Consider the following 6447-nt stretch of genomic DNA (forward strand, 5'->3'; position numbering starts at 1 on the left):
GGATACAACTAAATCCCGATGTACAAGCCAGATCAAGAAAAAAACATCCTTCAAAGGCTAGAGCAAACTATTGCTATGTGGTCATGTCTTTTGGGTTGAAAAATGCTGGAGCAACATATCAAAGGCTGATGAATAAGGTGTTTGCTCCTCACTTTGGGAATTTAATGGAAGTCTATGTGGACGACACGCTAGTAAAAACCAAGGAGGAGACCGACCTCTTGACATACCTCTCGCAAGTCTTCAACACTATAAGGTTGCATGGGATGAGGTTCAATCCCGCAAAGTGCACCTTCGCGGTAGAGGCTAGAAAATTTCTGGGATTTATGCTGACACAAAGGGGGATTGAAGCAAACCCCAACAAGTGCAAGGCAATCCTAGAAATGAAAAGCCCGACTTGTCTAAGGGAGGTCCAGCAATTAAACGGCCGACTTGCTGCTCTCTCCAGGTTCTTGGCAGGATCAGCACTAAGATCCTTACCACTCTTCTCTCTACTAAGGAAAGAATGCCAGTTCGAATGGACACCTGAGTGCGAAGAAGCATTTCAGGAGTTCAAAAGGTTTTTAAGCTAACCTCCCATTCTGACCCGACCTAGAGTCGGGGAAGAACTCGTCCTGTATTTGTTCGTAGCAGACAAAGCTGTAGCATCAGCTCTAATACCGGAAGACGAGGTCGGACAGCATCCTGTATACTTCACTAGTAAATTTCTACAAGGCCCTGAACTAAGGTATCAAAAACTGGAGAAGTTTGCGTATTCCTTAGTAGTAGCCTCCCGAAGGCTACGGCCTTATTTTCAAACCCACACAATAAGGGTACGAATGAACCAGTCTATAAAGCAAATCCTTCAGAAGACAGATATTGTGGGTAGAATGGTTCAATGGGCAATAGAGCTCTCCGAGTTCAATCTGAAGTACGAAACTCGAACGGCAATCAAAGCCCAATGCCTCACCGACTTCGTGGCGGAATACGCAGGAGACCAAGAGGAAGCCTCCACTACGTGGGAACTATATGTGGATGGATCCTCGAACAAAATCGGAAGCGACGCTAGCATAATACTAGTCAACAAAAAGGGAACCCAAATAGAAGTCTCCCTCAAATTCGAATTCCCAGCCTCCAACAATCAGACAGAATATGAAGCATTGATTGCAGGATTGAAGTGGCAAAGGAAGTCGGCACAACCAAAGTAGTTATGTTCAGCGACTCTCAGGTGGTGACCTCCCAAATAAATGGAGAGTACCAGGCCAAAGACCCCAACATGAAGAGGTACCTAGACAAAATCTTGGAGCATCTTAGGCATTTTGTAGAGACCAAAGTTAAACACATAACTTGGGATCTTAATATCAGAGCAGACGCCCTCTCCAAGCTAGCTAGTACCAAGTCGGGAGGGAACAACAGAAGCCTGATACAAGAAACTCTCCAGGAGCCCTCTGTCTCAAAAGTAGAGGCCAAACAAGACATCCTTGAAGTATCTGGATTAGACCTTGGATAGATGAACCCACTAATCGAATACATGAAATTCGACATCCTACCCAAAGAGGAAAATGAGGCCAGGAAAATTTGAAGGGAAGCACAAAATTACACCTTGGTGAAAAATATCCTCTATAAAAGGGGAATATCCACACCACTGCTGAAGTGTGTCCCGACTTCAAGGACGGTTGAAGTACTAGAAGAGGTCCACAATGGTATCTGCGGGAACCACCTCAGGGCAAGGTCATTAGCCAGGAAAGTTGTCCGAGCTGGGTTCTACTGACCGACCATATAGAAAGATGCCACCGAGTTCGTAAAAAGTTGTCAGCCATGCCAAATGCATGCGAACTTCCACGTCGCTCCCCCCGAGGAGCTCATTAGCATAACTTCTCCATGGCCCTTCCCCTAGGCGCCTGGACAAGTGAAATATCTAATAGTGGGAGTAGACTACTTCATAAAGTGGATAGAAGCAGAACCATTAGCCACCATCACAGCCTAGAGAAGTCGAAAGTTTCTCTACAAGAACATTATCACTAGGTATGAGGTTCCCCACTCCATCACCACGGATAATTGGACTCAGTTCACCAACTCCACCTTCAGAAACCTAGTAGCCAGCCTGAAGATCAAGCACCAGTTTACCTCGGTAGAGTACCCACAGGCAAATGGGCAAGTCGAGGCGGATAACAAGGTCATATTGGCTGGACTGAAGAAAAGGTCACAAGAAGCTAAGGGAGCATGGGCTGAAGAACTCCCAAGTACTATGGGCTTATCGGACTACACCTCAGTCTGCCACAGGAGAAACACCCTTCCGACTTGTTTATGGCATAGAAGCCATGATACCAGTTGAGATCAATGAGCAAAGTCCAATAGTGAGCTTCTACGACAAGGTTGGCAACATACAGGGGCACAAAGAAGAACTTGAGCTACTCCCTGAAGTTCGAGAACAAGCCCAGATAAGAGAAGCAGCGCTAAAGTAAAGAATGACAAATAGATACAATAAGAAAGTCATTCGAAGAAGCTTTGCTCCAGACGATCTGATCCTAATCAGAAACGACATTGGAGTTAACAAATCTGGAGATGGAAAGCTTGTTGCCAACTGGAAAGGGCCATACAAAATTAGTGAGGTCCTAGGAAAAGGCTACTACAAGGTGACCGACTTGAACGGCACCGAACTACCTAGGTCGTGGCATGCTTGTAATATGAAAAAGTACTACAGTTAAAAGCGAACTCCACTCCTTGATGTATTCTTTTTCCCGACTTCATGGATTTTCCCAAAAAAGAAAGAAAATGGTTTTCCTGAAGGGGGCTTTAACGAGGCATCAAAGTGGAGACTAAGGGGCAACAATTCTGAAACCCCTTAGTAGCAAAAGGTACCTATACAAATAAATAAAAGATCTTTCCTCATTTTATATCTCTTTGTAAATTCCATTAAGTTATTTATTTCTACGAAATGCGCCGACTTAAGCTCGACAAAACGTAAAAATCCCATGACCGACCTAAGTGGTCATCAGGATAAAATGATGAGGTACAAGTCGGTGTAAAGAGGTTATAAAATGCTGATCATGTAACTCGGAGGGATAACGACTAACAAGTAGTAAAACCGAGAAAAACGAAATGAATCGCAAAAGTAGCGTAAGTTACTCACAATTTAAATAAGAAAATTTGAGTTCACAAGAAATACAAAAAGAGATCAAAGAAAGCCATCAAAAGGGCAAGATGTCTTAAGTCTTTTCAAAAATCTAAGATAACTTAGGCAAAAATACAACCTGCCCAGAGATAAGAGGCTTTCAGCAAAAAGATCAAAAAGGGTTTTTCGAAAAAACCTAAAGACAAGAGCAAAAAGCATGCACACACCAGATATAATTTAAACCCCTTATCCAAAAAAGGGGAACAAAAAAATTAAAGATATTTTTTGTTAACGGCCATAAAAGGCCAAGAAAATGTCAAGAACCGACCACCATAAATGAAATATAAAATTGTTTAAAAAATAAGGAGCCCACAGGCCGGGCCCCAATAACCAAATATATCAGTTGGAAGGAAGATCAGCACCACCAGAAGAAGGACCATCGCCACCAGAAGGAGGATCAGCAGGGAAAGAAGTCAGAGCAACAATAGCGGAAGATGGAGCAGGTTGATCAAGACCCTGAGAAGGAACCTCCGAGGAACTCGAAAGGCCCTCCTGTCGCGGAGGAGACTCTATGATTCTCTGCCCCCGAGTCTTCAAGTCGAAGTCAGTCTCAGGTCGGGGAGGAGAGATGAGGGTCCCATCAACTACAATCTTGTCGGGGTCAAGGGGAGAAAGGTCCAGGTCGGGAGCAAGAACCCCGACCTGCTCCTTGAAAACCCTCCAAGCCTCCTCCGCACCTTCAGCCACCGAGTCCTCCAAATTCTGGAAAGCCTCCCGACAACCTGCAAGCTCTTTCTTCAAGTCGAGGTTCTCCCCAAAGAGCCTCACGTAGTTTTGCTCAGCCTTCTCCTTAAGGCCATCCGCCATGACATACTGGCCCATTAATTTCTTCTCCCTCTCCCAAAGCCGATCCCTCTCCCCTTTCAACTCGGCGACCTCCTCCTTCAGCCTCTTTTCCTCCTCCTGATAAAGGAAAATCCTCCCCTCAAGCTCCTTCACCTTTTGAGCAGAACCCAAAGAGTTAAAGGGAGTCTTCTCCAAGATATCAAGGAGTTTTGTACACACCCCAGCCGCCCGGACACTCCCCTGAACTATAACATTCAGATGGTTCCGAACCATAGCATCCTCCAAACTGATTGACGTATGGGGAAAGACAGGGTTCCGGACAAATTGAGGACCATCGAACGTAGTAGCCCCAGAAGAAGAGCCAGAAGTCTTACGCTTCTTCTTCTCGGGTTCAGGGGAAGATCGGAGATGAGGGGGAGGAGAAGGAAGAGAAGAGGTAGAGGAAAAGGATACCATGATGGGACAAGAGGAGGTCCCCAAGTTGTGAGGAGGAGGAGGATGAGGAGGAGGAGGAGGAGGAGGAGGAGGAGGAAGAGTGCCGGCAGCCCTTGCCGCGTCCACCCGCGCCCGAGACCTCTTCTTGGCGTCTTGGACCTTCTGGTAGGAGGAGTTAAAAGCTTTCTTCACCATTTCTGAAAAAGAAGAAAGCAAGGAATCAGTCCACATATCAAAAGAAGTCGGAAGCAAATAAAGTCAAGTCCGAGAAAATAAAAAAGCGACAAAGTCTACCTATTTGGGTCCAAACAAAACTCGGGGACCCTTAAAGAAATTTTCTTGTATCCAGATAAGGGGCCCTTCTCCAAACTTCTCGGTAGAACCCCACAATAAGCTTCTCAACCTCGTCCAGATCATTCGGACCATACTTCTCCACAGGAGAAGCCTCTAACCAATAAAGGGGAAAGCGAGGAAAAGAAGATTGATCCAGGAAAAAGGGGTGGGGACCTTCTACGGCTTGAACTTTGAAAAAGAAGTTTTTAAAATCATGGAAGGACTCATAAAAAAGGTTAAAAATTCTCTGACCTTGAATAGCTCGGAAAGACACCCACTACTGCTTATTGTTCTGCCCACTAAAGGGCTTGGTCATATGAAAAAGATAAAAGAAGACTTTCAAAGAAGTCGGAAAATCCAGTGCCTGGCTGACAAGTTGAGAAATCTTTAGGAAACTCCCAGAGTTGGGGTGAAGTTGGGTATGAGCAACACGGTAGTGAGACAAAATAGCTACCTCAAAATCAAAAAAAGGTAGAAAAACTCCCAGGCGGGTAAAAAGGATTTCGTACATAAAAAAGAAATGAGGGTCAGTATCAGAAGCCCTCCGAAAACAAACCCGATCTTCTGGACCCGGGGCAGTCAATTCGTATTTTGGCTCATCCTCATCAAGAACACAGATCCTATGGTGGGTACGCAGATTAGTAATGTAGTCGGTGTCTACTAAGGGGTTCTCCCCCAGAACGGTGCCATCCACCCACTGTGAAAGGGACTTTAGGGAAGACATCTTAATCTAGTAAAAGGGTGACGAAGCCTACAAAGAAAAAGGGAAAAAAATCAAAACAAGGTCTCTAAAGGGCCTAAAGTAAGTTCCTCAATAAAACAGAGTCACTAGGCCTACAGTCAACACTCCTCTAAAAATAAAAATATGCAAATAAAAGCATTCGTAAAAGAGGAGAATAAAAAAGAACTGACCTTTTGCTGCAAAGAAGGCAGATGCGACAATAACCAAAACACTCGAAGAAGGAAAGAGTTTTTCGAACAGAGAGTGTAAGTGGAAAAGCTTTCGGAAACGAAACAAAGAAAGAAAGGGAAAAATATTTATAAACACGCCAGGGGCATAATGGTAAATGAACATGATCATTTAAGAAATGCGCCGTTACCAATGTAACTGCTCCCTACGTGTAAATACGAAACCTCTAACAGACGCGAAGTTTGATTAGACGCAACTGTTGAGGAATTTAAATCACGTCGATTTCGAAAAATCACCTCGGTTCTTCACCAAATCGGTTGCAAGCCCGAGTTCAAATACTCGAATCCAACTCATTAACAAAAGAGATCGGACTCGAGTAGGGGCACTATTCATACCCTGACCCAACACTAAAAGGCCCAGGTCCTAATAGAATAAAAAGGGCCCAATCCATAGATTGGTCTTCACCCGTAACCGACCTCCTCCAAAGAGGTCAGATTCAACACAAACTTCACTACGAGGAAGTTGGGATCGAAGATTAGCTGGCAGATAACATTTATTCAAATAAGTAACTACCCCTAAAATCTCTCAACCCACTTCCAGGAGCCATATCTCAACTTTCCTAAGATAAAGAAACGGTTATCCTCCTTAAAAGATGGAACTACTCCAGCGGTGGTTATTGGTTCACCACTATAAATACACTGACACCCCTCAGGTATCTCTAAGTTCCAATACTCTCTAAACCTGCTTAGGCCCTTGCTGACTTAAGCATCGGAGTGTCTTTGCAGGTGCCACCCCCATTCTCTCATACACGCTGGTCGGACGGAGGCTCCCT

This window comes from Arachis hypogaea, chromosome 16, assembly GCF_003086295.3.
Source record: "Arachis hypogaea cultivar Tifrunner chromosome 16, arahy.Tifrunner.gnm2.J5K5, whole genome shotgun sequence".
Lineage (NCBI taxonomy): Eukaryota > Viridiplantae > Streptophyta > Magnoliopsida > Fabales > Fabaceae > Arachis > Arachis hypogaea.